Raw genomic sequence first — 16,359 nt, 5'->3', positions numbered from 1 at the left:
GAACCAAAGTTCAAAAAGTCTCTGGCCACATTTAAAAGACCAAGTAATTTATTTCCCTTTTTCTATTGACTTTAATGGTTCTTCATTAAATCCCATAATTATCATAAAATGTCTATTAACGTATTGATTACCATTGTATATTTAAAAAATTCTATAGTTAAAATATTCAAATTGTAATTGATACCAACACAATTAACGATTTGGTTCAATTATTATTGTTGCATTTCTGTAATTTATGAACAATTTTATTTCTAAGCAAATGTAAATTCTAATTACCTTAGTGGATGGAATTTGTGAAGAAATTAAAACTGTAAATAATTTGTTGATTCTTTAAACAAATAACGTTAACACTTAATAGTTGGATACCACCGAATGAGTAGTGCTCTATAAGACAAACAATTAGATGAACTTACAGGTAATAATGATATATTTAGTATTTGTGTTTTTAATATTACTAAAGAAAATAATTTATAAATTAAAAATTTTGTGAACACTTTGTAGTTCCATAATAGTTTCGAATGAAATGCATTTACTTACAATTGGCAATAAAAAGTCTAAACCTTGTGAAAAAGTTAACATATTTCACTAATCACTGAAGCGTTGCAGTTAACAATAGAACTTCATAAAACTTAAATAAAATACGAAAAAACCAAATAAAATTTAATTCCTCAAATTGAAAATTCTCACTCTACGAATGAGTACGTTTCAAAAGAATAATGATCATCAGCCATGTTAATCGCCACCGTCAGTAAATATGATGAAATTATACTATGATGGGATTTCTATAACATTTTGGAATTAATTAGTATTCCAAGAACATTGTTAAATATACGAGTGTATGAATAAATAAATAAATGATGGCTGAAAATTTGTTGTCCAACATGGCATGTTATACAATGTAAATGGTATGACAGTGACCACTGCCAGAGAAAATCAACAAGTGAAAAATCTATTAAATATAATTTTAAAGTATTTACATTATTTTAATAGCAAACGTTTTATTTGTCAGAAGAAAAAAAAATCAACTAGAGAAAATCGTAGAAAATATCAAAAAAATAAATTGTAATAAAATTCAATAAAATAACTCAGGTAAACCTCAAATGTGTGCAGTGAGTGAGTCTAGTATGTTTAGGATGGGATGTCTTATTTCTTATTTTGTATAAGTGCCCAAACGGGGTGTGTGAATGTTGGCATTAAAAACAAAAAATTATGAGAACATTGACTAAAGTAACGATTTCTTAGAAATCATAGAATCTTTAAGTAGTTTTATTTAAGAAAATTTAATGGCAAAAGTTAATGGCCCTAATAAACGGTCATTTACAAAATTGTAATTTTAACTACTTACTACTGCTTTATTTAACTATTAAATAACTTCAGAAACACACGTACATGCCTACCTTTACCGCTCACTCACACTCTCACTTAAATTTAAAAACAAATGGAACTCTGCTTTTGAAGTGACTGTTTAACTGATCCTGTTTTACTTGATGTTGGTTATTTCCTATGATTTTCACTTGTTTTTTAAAGTTTTTTTCTTCATTTCCCGGGCCTTATTTTGTTTTTATTGGCCACAAGTATTAATGTTACTTTTTTTTTTGCAAAAGTAACAACAAAAATAAATAAAAGTGTTGTGTGGCAGTTGAGTGAATAAAAAAACGAAAAGAGTGTAGTAATTTTTTATAGCCACACTTTTTTTGTTCACTTTATTATACGCTAATAAAAATCTAAATCCCCGTTTAAATGGCATTACGATTTCCCTCCCTACTGTTGGCACTTTTGATTGTAACAACATCAGCAGAAACTTTTTGAGTGGAGGGTTCGTTATATTTTATTATACACCATTGAGTATTAATATAATCCACAAATTTTTTTAAGCCATAAAAATCTAGTTGGTAAACTCAAAAATAAAATGAGTATTAATTTCCTAAATACTGTACGAAAGAGTTAAGTTGGAATGTTTTTCCTCATTTGAATATTTTGTAAAAAAATTTCCTGTTTTGTTGCAAATTTCTTTATTTAAAAATTACAGTATTTATACTTTTTGGTTTCAAAAGAGTTCATATTCATTAAAATAATATTTATTAATTTAACATTTTGAAAAAAGTAGTATTACTACTACTTTCCTTTCCAATGCTTAAAATTTAAGATTTTTCAATAAAATTACTCCAAACTGTTACTAAATGCTTCAAAATAAGATTTTTAGTTTTATAAGAAGGTAGTATTTTAAAACTAAGTTTTTTTGGCAAAAAATTGTTTCAAAACATTCCAAATTAATTAAAATAACATTTAAATCATTTTTTTTTTATTAATTTTGCTTTGGAAAAGGTAGTATTTAAGGAAATTATTAGTATTTAAGAAAATTTATGAGAAACGTAATTAAATGCTTTAAGATAAGATTTTCAATGGGAAAAAATTTCAGAATCATATCCGATGTATATGTATATGTCATTTTACACGTTCATAAACTATTTTCGGAAAGTCTATTTAAAATGATGGACGGATGCATAGATGACTATAAAGTATGTATAGAACGGATTATGATTTTCTATTCGCCGGAAGTTACCGTTGAGAACTAAGAATTTCCGTTAAACGCCTCATTTAAATGTATAATTGTATACATTTACTATCATAGACTTTGATGTTTTAATTGATTACCCATTCCTGATCACAAAAATACATAAATTTATAGTTTATTTTTATAATGTTGTGTTCTTTTTCCAATACACAAATCCTTTTTATCGTGAAATTGCAATCATTGAAATTGATTTGTTGTAGTTTGTGTTTTTCGATTTCCTCGGAAATTAGTGTGGAAAAAATTTACATTTTATTGTTTCGAAATGTTTATAGTATTATATGGATGGATGACTTGCCCATCATTCTTATTTAACAATAATCACTTTAGAATTTTCGACAAGTGTAATGACACTATGCATATCATTTTTCATTTGGACATGTTCGCTAAGCCATTGTTTGCATACCAATTAGCAGAAGCAATGAATAAGTTCGTTCGAATAGTTCGATGGTTGTGCATGTACGGTTAAATTCTATGAATTTTGTATGTGTAGTCATATGAAGAAGCTCGCTCAGTGATATGAGCTGATATATTAACAGCAGTATTTTACACTATAGCAATTACAACATCGTCATCATCATCATCAGCACCAAGTGCCATGGTCAACTTTTATAAGCTTTTGGATAATAAACCTTTTTTATACAATTCATCAATTAAATGTTAACTTTTGCTGCTATTGAACTAAAATACTCGTACAAAATAACACAAACAAAAACAAAAACAACAAAATATAAAAACCATAAAAAACCATTACAAGTCATGTTATGGTTGGTATGTACAATTTCAATTCCACTTTTTTTTATTTTTCATATGTTCTTTTTTTTTTTGTTGCAAAATAGTTGAAACAAAAATTGGAAGAAAAAAAGTAAACGAAAAAATCTATTTATTAAATTGTATACATTTGTGTTATTTTTTCGGTTTTTGTTTTTTTGGGATGCGCCTCACGTATCTTTGGAACTTGGTTTCAATTGCCATTTATTTTTGCGGGTTCTATTACTATAAACCATCAACTGCTACAACTCTCCTAGCACGAGTAGTAACAGTACGTTTCATATGGACTATAACTATGACTATGAAACGAATGACTACTACTACTACTGGGTATTTGCTGGAATGATACAATGATATTTTGCTACTGCACATACTTAGACGCTTCATAGCTTATTGGTTGGCTTGAATGGTCATAGATTTGGTTTAAGAGAGTTAACTTTATTCTTGCCATTTATTTCGATTTCTTTTATTACATTTTCAAAGATTTGTTTTTCGTGTGCTTTTGGTTGTTGTTGTTGTTTTTACACTACATACACACATTCGAGCTTGTTTCTTGTACATGAACTTTTATAAGATTTTACCTTAGAGATGAAGAACGCGGTTAAAAGATTTGAAAAAGTAGCAGACGTTTTGGCTCTTTTTTTATTGAAACGTGTTGCAAGTGCGAAAATATTCTTACACAGCACATGTTTGTCTGATTTTTTGTTTGTTTTTGCGTTCATTCGTTGAATTTTCTTTATTGCTGAAAAAGGCTTGAGGAAATGTTCTTGTACATGTTCATGTACCTACAAACATACCTCCATACATACATTATAGCACAGAGTCTATAATAGGGAGATTTTCGGGGGAGAAAAGAAATATTGTTAAAAAGTGTTTATATGAAAGTCATGTGTGTATGTGAGTCTGTAAAGCTTGGGTAAGTTAGTAGTAAATTGATTATTTTGGCTTTCATTTATTATGTATGAGTATGTATATATGCATGTGTGTATTTATGTGAATATGTGTGAGTGTAAATAGAAAAATTTTTTTAAACTGAATTCAAGGCTCATAAATTTTCAATTCATGAAGATTATTTTCAAATTTTTCTTGCTGTTTTCTTTGTAGGAGTTTTAAGGGAGTTATTTTGAAATTTATTTAAACAATTAACAGCTAAATTAAAGTGAAATAAATATTTGAAAAGTGTTAAATATTTAATTTAAATTGTATAACCTTTTCTAAATGTTATAAATAGGTATTTAAGGGATATTGGGTAATATAATAATAAATTTAGACAATATATTACGATAAAGATGCGGCTCGCGATTAATAGTAAATTCACAATCAAATGGAATCTAAATAAATATTTGCCTTCATGTTACTTAACTTACAGTCACGGTTCACTGAAATATCTAATGTTGACCATTTGCACGAACAAAATGTTAATAAACAAGTAAGAGTGCTATATTCGGCTGTGCCGAATCTTATATACCCTTCACCAAATTATACTTCAAAATTTTAAATATTTTTAGGTAAACAAAATTTAATTTTTTTTCCAGTTGTTTTTTGAATTTTTTGGAAAAAAAAATTTTTCGATTGTTATTTTAAATTTTAATTTTTTTTTTTTTTTAAATTTTAAATTTTTTTTTTTTAAATTTAAAATTTTTTTTTTTTTTAAATTTAAAAAATTTTTTTTTTTTAAATTTTAAAATTTTTTTTTTTAAATTTTAAAAAATTTTTTTTTTAAATTTTAAAAATTTTTTTTTTGTTTTTTAAATTTTTTTTTTTTTAAAAAAAAATTCGGGTTCAAAATTTTTTTCCCGATTTTGACCCATTGTAGGTCCAACTTACTATGGTCTTATATACGTCGTTGCAAATGTCTTTGAAATATCTATCATTAGATATCCATATTGTCTATATTAATGTCTTAGTAATCCAGATATAGGTAAAAAAATAGGTCAAAAATCGAGGTTGTCTTGGTTTTTTCCTCATATCTCAGCCATTTGTGGACCGATTTTGCTGATTTTAAATAGCAAAATTCTCGAAAGCATGTCTGACAGAATTATTGAAGATTTGGATCCCGAAGATATCTGGGGTCTTCAGAAAACTGATTTCAACAGACAGACAGACAGACGGACAGACAGACAGACAGACAGACAGACAGACAGACAGACAGACAGACAGACAGACAGACAGACGGACATGGCTTAATCGACTCCGCTATCTATAAGGATCCAGAATATATATACTTTATAGGGTCGGAAATGAAAAATGTAGAAATTACAAACGGAATGACAAACTTATATATACCCTTCTCACGAAGGTGAAGGGTATAATAAAGATTATTTATTTACTATATTTTTATGTCAATTAATATCCAATATTCCCATGGAGTCTAGCAGTATTTTCTTGTATGGTTCATAACAACTCACTAATGTTTGATATAACGAATTCTATACCGTCATTTTCAGATTTTCCCATAAAAATCGGGGACACTATTGGACAATCAATATTTGCTGCAAACGTTGTTATTGATTTTAAAATTCTTGGTAATAAAATGTTTTAAAAACCAATAACTGTGAATTGTTTAAAACTAAATGATTTGGTCATTGAACATTCTTCTTTTTTGTGATTTTCAAGACCCTACATCAGGCAATAGAAAATAATATGTATAACGTTTTAAATTCACTATTTAGTAATATAAATGGCTTCAGACAATTACTTATTCCAGCGCCTTAAAATGTTATAAAATACCGAACATTAAATAAGAATTTGGAACTTTAAGTTATGAAGAAAACCTTTACGATCAGTGCTTATCTACAGTACATTAAGAACATTAAGTTATAAAGAAAAACTTTAGAATCATTACTTATCTACAGTATTTTAAAGTCGTTTTCAACTCAAGTTTTTGGTTTTTGCTTATTTTAATTTTTGCAAAATAACGTTTGTAGTTTCATGTTAATGTCAATTTCTGGTAACATACAAAGACCCCCAAATTTATAATTTCTTTTTGTTTTAACAGAAAAATTCTGAAAGAAAAATTGGTTATTCTGACAAATGTGAAGTTTTCAGCTGAGATTTCACCAATTCGTATATTAACAGTTGGATTTTTTCCTTGCTCGATGATGTAAAAAAAAGACGACAGCAACTAAAAAGGTAAACATCAATACGAAGGCTTAACAGCAAATAAAATAAACAAAAAAACGACAACCAATAAAATACAGACTATAACAATGGCTTACAAAGGATTTGTTGCCACAAAAAAAGAAGAACCAAACAAATAACCAATAAAGCAAAATAAATAAAATGAAGTAAAATGTGTTCTATATAAGGAAAAATGGATCGACAACAAGAAATACTTACTATAGGTTCACATATAAAATGATATGTTGGTTACATACTGTTTGAATTCGCGACATTTCCGACACGCAACATTTTTATGATTTTTAAAGTAATTTCAATTGTTGTGTCTCCAACTTACTTAACGTCTTTTATAAAAATTTCTTTATAGGATTTCCAGAAAAAAAAACACAGCGTAGAAACGCACTTTGTTTGTTGGGTTTGTTTGTAAAGAAAGTTCCAAAAGAGATTGACAAAAGAGGAAAGAAAAACAAAAGTTGTTCACGTTTAAGTCGAAATTGTATTTAGAAAACATGCGGCAACAATTAATCAATTATTAAGAATGGCGTCTTTTAGACGCATGCCACCAGACCTACATACTCTCGTAGTTACTCCATCCAGCTAGCATGTACAAATATGTTTTCCAGCTTGCACTTGAAGAAGGTAGTGAGTGAGCAAAGTAAATACGCGTGTAACAGAATGTAAGCCATGTGTCTAATTTGTAGACTTGAAACTTAATTTGGTTAATATGTTTCTATTTGTTGTTGCTGTAGATGTTGTAGATTTTTAATATTAAACTAAAACATTGTTTCTATCAACAACCAGCCAAATAACATAATTAAGAGCAGCTGGTCATTAAATGGGAATAAAACTGGAAATTTCTTTTTTTCTTTTTGGCTTAACATTTATTATAATTCAAATTAACTATTTGTTCGTTTTTGTAAAGAGGAAGTTCTTTTTTTTATTAAAAAATTCACTTATACAAATTTACTTTTGGTACCAAAATTAGCTACTTCTGTTTCCTTCGTTTCTGGCTAGTGAAATTGATTATTTCTTTCCTACAATTTTAATCTCATTTATTAACATGACTGTTTGTTTTCTGATTCAATTAAATATCGGAAGTTGTTAAAATTCTTGATAATGTAACAATAACAATGTTAATAGCCGTTCTTATTATTTCTTCTTCGTATTTTTTCGTTTGGGGCCTTTTGCCTGCCTGCCTGTCCAGCCAACAAGCCAAAAGTTATTAACATCTTGTTCAGAGTTTGTCCATTAAATCAATTTATTTACTTAAACAAATTAAGTAATTTTTATTTTATGAGGTTCAATCGTAAGTAAGTCGTAATAAATACACACAATAATTCATTGAGTAATAAAATAACTTCATAAATAAATTTCCAAAATAAAAAATAATAAAATAACCGCCCAAAATGTATAAAAGCTGCTGAGTAAGTACTTCAAACATTATGGTTTATTGGGTTTTAAATGGATTTTCAGTATAAATGTGCTCGGTAATATTAAAAACACATTGTAAAAATATTTCTTTTTGGCTGTATAAATGGTTCATATGGCTGTATATAGTATATATATAAAACAAAAATTGGTAAAATATGTTGGTTATTTGCAATAAGAGTTAAAAATGGGCATTAGCATAACAATAAACGAGCTGGTACTGACAGTGGGAGGCAGTGGCTGAAAGTATTATCAGCTTAAAAAGATTTATAAATCAATATTTTATTGCGCCTTTTAGCAAATAAAATGTATTTTTGTACTATTAGTCTTTATTTGTATAACTTGTCTGTTAAATACACAGGTATTCTATTCTGGACTATAATAAACCTACTTGTTTCTACAAATAAACATTTTATACTTTGGGAAATACTTTTATTGTCCACTAATCTGCAGAAGTTATGCTCTTAATATGAAATGTCTTTTACATTTTTTGGATTTCCAGTTTAAACCAATTGTTTTTGCTTGATAAAATCTTAAGCTTTTCGGAAATTTATGATCTCATTACACAAATTTGTTGCGCAATGTTTTATTGAAATTTTATAGACGTTTCAATTAATTGTTATTTATTGAGATATAACAACTATCGTTATCTTAATTTGACAAAAACACATAAATATTTTGAGAACTATGATTCTGCTGTTTTAAGTTTTATTAATAGATTTTGTTTAATGTTTATGGTTAGTCACTTTAAGTCCCGGTCCACACTTTGAAACATTTGCTGCAAACCATTTTTAAATTCTCTTTTGAAACTGCAATCGTGTCCACACAGTGAAGTTTTTGCTTTTCAGTTTTTGACATTTCTGTACAGTACGAATACGAACGAATAAATGTGGATGACATACTCAACAAAAACTTCATGTACATGAAACAAAGTTCCCTTTTTCATTCCTCTTTCCCCTTTCATCAACAAAATCAAATGTTTTGCAGCAAATGTTTCACAGTGTGGACCGGGACTAACAAAAGCCAAAAAGAAGAATTATTTTATAACGTTGTTGTTTTTTTTTTTTGTTTTCTTCAAACAAATGTTGCCATATTGTTGTAAATTTAAAATTAGTAAAAGTAACGTATTGAAATTAAAATAAAGAAACAAATATTTTTAATTACATTCTACAGATGTTTTAATGGGTTTCTGTAAGAATTTGAATTTATTTTTATAGGTTTTATGTTAATCATTTGACCTTTTAACCCTTTTCGAAAATGCCAAGAAAAGTTTTTCCGCTCTTAAATGTTTTCCTCTGCCCTATGCTCTTGTAATACGTTTTGCTTCTCGTTGTTGTTGTTACTGTTGTTGAATTTCACGGCCATAAAAACAAGTGTGTTTGCTGGCTTACTGGCATCTCCCAGCCAGGGCCCAACCTATTTTGATGTCGTTGACAAACCTTTGAGTAGGTAGTTTTTTACGGTTTTTTCTTTTCTAGTCGGTATTAAAAAACTGCTCTTGTTTTTATACTTATTTTTTCGTTTTTAGTTTTACAAAAATAAATATATAACATTTTATTGTAAATTCTCAGGCAGTGATGCGTTGTGCCTGGAAAGCTATTGTAATTTTTGTGTTCAGGTTTTTAAATAGAAGGAGAAGAAGTATAGCAGAAGTGTGTGTTGTACTCGACTGTATTGTGTGTTGTGTTGTATTTTGTAGTGAATCGTTTTGTTTTGACCAAGAGCCAACAAACAAACGACAAATGAAAAACAATAAAAACATTTAATGATGTCACACGGAATATAAAAATACTATAAAACGTCAAAAATTATTGAATTTATGTTAACATTTTCGTTTAAGCCCATAGTTAATTTTAGCCAACGTATGTTAATGTAGTATGACTGGCTAACAACGGCCAACCGTGAAATTCAAGCACAGCTGGTACTGTTTCAGCAGGGTAGTTACAATAGCAGAAGTGGAATGACTTGGGATAGAAAGGGAATAAGTATTGTATGGTGGATGTAAGAAATTTACTTGAAATGGCGTCTAAGAGGAAATTTAATATTGCTAATCCTTTCTTTAGTATTTTATAAATTAATTTTTAAAATAATTATTGTTACAAAAAGTTTACACAAACATTTGTCCACATAAAGATTTTGCATATCAGCAATTTATATTAATTATGCTTTTACTGCACTTCCAGTGGCGGAATATTTCTGTAATATTATTTTTTATTAGTTTAAAAAAAATACTCGGTGGCAAATAAAAGTAGCTAGCAAAAATACACTTAGCCAAATTGATACTAATATGTTGTCGCAATGATATAAAATAAAAAAAACTGTTTAATTTTTAAAAAAAACTTTTGTTGTTATTTCAAAAATCTTGAAATTATTTTTGGGGATTTTTATTTAATTGCTTGTATTTTATCAGTGTGGTCTGCCTTATACAAAGAAATTAATGTAGTTTTTTATTGTACTTTGATTTTAATATTTTAAATGCACATTTTAATTTCCTGACTAAAGACAAAAAAGGGGTTACGTTCTCTAGTTGTAGGGAAATAAAAGAAGAGACACAATCATAAAATACCAATGACTCCGTATTGTCTAGTAAGTATTTGTTTATTTGAAATTTTGTTTTGGTTTGGTTTTATTTGTTTTTTTTTTGTTGTAAAGAAAACAAATAATGTTGTCCTTTTTCAGTTTAGGTTTTTTTTTTATTTAAACCATAAATCCAAATTCATTATTTTATTTTCATTTCATTGATAATCGTGATGTCAATTTAATTTAGATCATAAACATTCCATTCTACTTTTAATACAAGACTCGTTTTATATCTTTTCGTGTTTTTAATTAAATTTTATTCAGATTTTTAGTTGAATACAATTAAAAAAAATAAAGCGGGTTGTTATCCGTAGGTATATTTTTCATATACAAAATCAAAACGATCATTCCTACTTATATGCATTGCTGCATTTTTAAATATTTGGCTTATCTTAGCGCATAGTTTTTTTTTATAGACCACCTACAGTTAAAGGTTGGTGCGTGTTCCCATCCATGTTGCTTCTAAATTCCCAAATATCCTTATCAAATAATACAATACTTATGCACACACATGCATGCATTCTTTCATTCGTTCATATATGAATAAATTGATTTTATTTTATTTCGGTCTTTTCTTTCATCGCCCTTTATTGTAGTAGTGGTCACAAGTAAGAATTCTTGTTCTCGATTAGATTACTTCAACACTATTGCTTAATTTGCATTAAAAATTAATAAGTTTTCGAAAGAAATTCCATTTTTATCGGTGTGGGTTATATTTAGATAAACCCGAATATTTAGATAAACCCAAAGTGCGTTTACCATGTCACCGTATGCTTTGTAAACGGACCATGGTAGTAAAGAGTGTTTTCAGACGCCTTTTTGTCTTGTAATTTTAATTTTAATACAAAGTATGTTTTTAGATGTTCTATGTTATGGTCATATTCATAGTTTATTTAAAGACAGCCTAACAGATTTTCACGAACAAAGTAGTTACTCCACCATGACAAATCCTGGAAGCATCAATTGGCATGTGTCCTTGCAGAAAATGAATATAAATTTCATTTATTGTAATCTGGGGCATATTCACGATCGAGTTAAATATATCTATCGTAATTTTCATATTTTAGTGTGTTTCTTATAATAAAAGAAACAATCAATAGCATTTCCGAAGTATTCTACGAAACCAGTCCGTCACCAGAAAATTGTTATATTTAAATATTTATGGATAAATGAAATACAAAAACTTTTTTTAATAGGGATTTTTTTTCAACTTTTATTTTTTTTATTTGAAAATATTGCTACTTTCACCCAATACTCGAAACTCCAAATAAAATGTTCAAATTTTCAGCATTTGGCTGAAGAACAATTTTTAATTTGAAAATCCAATAAGTGCAAAATAAGGCCTTCATGTAGATAGTATAGTATGCCTGTTTCAGTTTTTCAGACCTACATTTTGCAGCACAGTATAATTATTAAAAGTATTCATTATCTGCAATGGTTTTTTTATGAAGTAATCCACCAAGTACTACTGCTACTTATTATTTCACAGAGCATAATACTTATTGTAAATAATATTCCAATAGTAATCGCTCATAATTCTTAATGAAATCCTATCATTTATTTTCCCATTCCCACCCAAATGGCCTGAGTCAGTTTTGCATTATAAATGAAAATCATATTTCTAATAACATCTTGGCCTAAAACCATAATCATCCTTTTATTGTTATGTATTTTGTTGTTTTGCTATTTTTTCGATTTCGTTTTGTATTCTTGTCTACAATGTCAACCTCATCAACACTTGCAAATATATGAATAATGAAACTGGTAAAACAGATCTCATGGTTTTGACCACGATGATGGTGATGATGATGGAAATGACGACGATGACAATAATTTGAAATAGAAATATTGTATTCATATTTATGAATTTATATAGAGCATGGTGTGGTAGACAGAAAAAATAAAATTAAAATCCTCTTGCATAAAGCACGTTCTATTTAACGTATGCATGCGTGACCATTTCGTTAACATAAACATGACCTTCACACTAAGTCACCAAATAGAAAACGGCTGAAGCTTTTGTTTTGCTATTTTTTTTTCTGATTCTGGTCTTTGGCGCTCTTCCTGCCACAGCACAGAACTGGCTGATTCTAATGCTGTTTTGTACGTAGTGCTGCTATTGCTTTTCTACACAATCAATGTATGGATTGTTAGTTAACAGAAACATACATACATTCATGCTTACAAGTATAAATCAAAATAAACACCTAGTTATGTATATCTACACAGATACATCCTATATATGGAAGTATCCATAGTTGTAGCAAGTAGCGATGGTAGGAGTGTGAGTGTTTAATAGGCCTTTGAGCTAATGGATTACAATATTATGTTTTGGTTTGGTGTTTGGTGTTGTGATTTTACCGACCATTATAAACTTCCATGTGTCACACATAATGTCGCACAATAACAATCATAAATAATATAAACTGCGTGTGTAACAGTGAATGAATGGTGAGCGAGTGAGTGAATGAATGAATGAATGAGTGAGTTAGTGGGAGATCTAGCTTTTATGTACATTAGACCAGCACTTACAAAATATATTTTCTTTGGATGGGTCTTATTTTATTCTTCAGTAAGAAGAAATTAAAAAAAAGTAAAATTGTTTTACCCAATTCAACAACATTCAATCGACTTCCAGCCAGGGTTCTCGCTATCCATTTGATAAGCTATTAAGTAACAAAATGATGATTAGCTATTAAGTAACAAAATATGACCTATCCAAAGCAAATATATTTTTTAAGGGCTGGTCTAATGTACATGTATGTGTTTGTTTTTATGTAGTTAGAAAGCTTTAATAACCAACCATTCAAATTGTACATATAAGTATATAAAATCTCCTACGTCTGTCTGATGAGAAATGATTTGTTATCGTCGTCGTCATTCATTGTTGGCCTGGTAGTCAGTTGAGTGGTAAGAGTGTGGAGGGAAGTATTGCCCAAAACCATGAAAAACATTTGCTAAAGGACTAAAATACTCTGACAGTTTATACTGTTCGTTTGTATTTACTTTTGGTAATGATTATTGCATAAATATTCACTACCGCTTGCTGCTGTAGTTGGTTGATGAAGTTTGGCGGCTCTTGTTTTTGTTCATATTTATGATGCCGTATTTGGTTTTCCCTCCGTTTATTATTGTTATTTTTAGTATGTTTTTGTCGTCCATGCGTCAAAAATTACGAATTGTTGCGTTAATCAAACTGACAACTTTGGTGAATTATTGAAAAAAATACAAATTATATACACACACATACACAATAAAAGCGAAAATAATAAACCAGAGCATGACTTTCATAACAACATCAACGTCACCCACTAGTAAGACACACATACACACACTGGCTACAAACTCCATTGGCAACATTGTTGTATCTACATATGAATGCGTGCCTTAATGTATCTAATGCTGTGATTCTGATTATAGCCAACAACAACAACAATAAAAACAGAGGAGCAGAATGAAAAAAGAAGTGCGAAATGATTCGACTTAAGCTTATGTTTAATTTTGTTTTTGTTAGTTTTTAACTAAACTGTGCGGCCAACCAAAGCAACATTTATAAGCAGATTATTTTAGAATGAATAAGCAAGCAAAAGAATGGGTGGCATAATATTATTATGCGGACAGTCACAGGCAAAAGTAGACACATACTGAATGTTCATTCAAAACTTGTTTATTCAACAAACATACTAGCAAAAACAGTTTTCTTTTAAAATTTCAATATTTTATTTTTCGTGAGAGTTCCGGAAGGCCTTCTATAGGAGCAATTACTAATTACACTGTGCTAGTTAAAAAAACTGTCAACCCGGGCACCCAGCGGGTTAAACTAATTCGGGTACGCTGAATTCAGTGGTGCTAACCGTTTTTTTTAGGTTAGCTCGTATTTTCGAGATATACCATTATTTCGAAAATGGAGGAGGTTGCACAACATATATTCACGTAACTCAAAAACGGTTTAGTTAATTGAATAAACTGAAAAAAAACGAAATAAATTTACGCAATAAAATTATCTTTAAGTAAGGCTTAACATGTTTTTAATCTTCGCTGTCATTTTAGAAATATACATTTTTTTTGCAAAAAAAAAATAATTTTTTAGCAAAATTCGAAATTTTTGTTTTTTAAAACGGCATCAAAAATATATATTTTTTCTTTTTCTAAAAATAAATTATATTTCTAAAACGACTGCGGAGATTAAAAACATGTTAAGCCTTCCTTAAAGGTAAATTTATTATGAATTTCGATTTTTCCAAACACAATACACCAAAAATACTTTAAATAGGTTTTCTTTTGTTCGTTTGAATAGTAAAAAACAAAGACAACAAAAATATCTGTTGACAATATGCTGGCGGTAAGGAGCTTTTGCTATTATTATGGATATTCTTAATTTGATGTATGCAGACTTCTTGCTATCACTGTTCTTTTTATAGGTATATTTATTTGTATGTGAAGGGATATATGCTTGGATGGATTTAGTTATTTTTTCGGTTAATAAATGAATATGCAAACATATATACACACATGAGTCTGTTTTGTGTGTGGCTGTCAAATATTAAAGACATCAAAGTTAAACACAACAGCAAAGATTCATTTGACAGGAAAATATTTCATTCCCTCTGCCTGCCCCTCTAAATGTTAATGGAATTTTGAAGAAAATAAAAAATTTTGTATATCATATGATTAGCTTTGAAATTCATTATAATTTATTAGAATTTCACATGCAAAAGCGAATAATTATTCGGCTAATAGATTATTATGCCTTTGTTAAATATTATTTTATAACGCTCTAATTAGCTTTGTGCTTTGAAAATTTGATATACATATAGTCAACATTAATGTTTTTAAATACTAATTTTGGATCTTGCAAGATAATTTTGATAATTTATTTTATTTTCAGATACTGTGCTGGCAAACGTAATCAAGAGTTGCTGCATTTTAACACAAGTACCGGTAAGTTGCATTAACCTTACTCACTGTATAAAAAGTTATCCAACCTTTAAATTTAAACATAAATTAATTTTATTTAGACATTTCAATGATTTATTTGTGTCAAAAACTACTGTCGAACTAAATTTTATTATAAATATTTAGAAGAATTTTCTCTTTGAATAAAAACTAAATAAACAATTGTAAAAAAGGTTGACAAATGATATATTACGATACGAAATTGATAACAGACCTAATTGAAAATGAACTGCGAATGGCATTTTCTTAACTGATATAAAGCAGACAGACAGACGCACACACAGTGACATACAGAGATAGCCAAACACTAATTTACTTAGACAGACAATCAAGTGCTAACATCAGGGATGGTTCACACTGTATTTAAGTAATTGACCACTCGATTTTCATATTCATACAATTGTTTGTTGTCACATAAATAAACTAATAAATGCAGTCATATGAAAATAACTCGAAAATAAAAAAATTAAACTTTCAAAGAAATGAATTATTATTTCTTAAAAGATATTTTCCCAGATAAAGAATTTATGAATTATAAATACAAAAATATGATTTTAATTCATACTCTTACTTTGAGAAAAATTTGACAAACATTTTTGAGGGAGTTTGTTAAATGATAAAGCTGTTTTTATTTTTCAATTTTAAAGAAAAACTAAACAAATTTTGTAATATCATTGGGTAAGGGGGCAGTTAAAGGCGTTTCGAATTAAATTCTTAGAGCGTAAAAAATTAATTAATTAAAACAACAACCTCATCAAGACACCGTGCAGGAGTAGAAGACGCCGCCAAACAATGGTTAAATGAATTTATCTAAGCGTTAATGAGTTCCAAACACAATACACCATAAATACTTTGAATAGTTTTTCATTTGTTCGTTTAAATAGTAAAAAAACAAAGACAACAAAAATGCAGTTTTCATTTTTAATTATGCG

The 16,359-nt window shown here is 28.5% G+C and overlaps 1 long non-coding RNA gene across 1 annotated transcript in view; it reads left to right on the top strand.

Moving 5' to 3' along the window:
* LOC135955005 (uncharacterized) overlaps nucleotides 1-16,359 on the top strand; it is a 279,045-nt gene that overhangs the window by 217,003 nt on the left and 45,683 nt on the right. The window contains exon 4 of the long non-coding RNA XR_010576276.1: nucleotides 15,360-15,412. This is a non-coding gene — a long non-coding RNA (uncharacterized LOC135955005). The remainder of the gene's footprint in view (nucleotides 1-15,359; nucleotides 15,413-16,359) is intronic.

The sequence above is a fragment of the Calliphora vicina genome, chromosome 3 (genome assembly GCF_958450345.1).
Source record: "Calliphora vicina chromosome 3, idCalVici1.1, whole genome shotgun sequence".
NCBI classification, from domain to species: domain Eukaryota; kingdom Metazoa; phylum Arthropoda; class Insecta; order Diptera; family Calliphoridae; genus Calliphora; species Calliphora vicina.
This window is presented reverse-complemented; position numbering and strand designations above follow the sequence as displayed.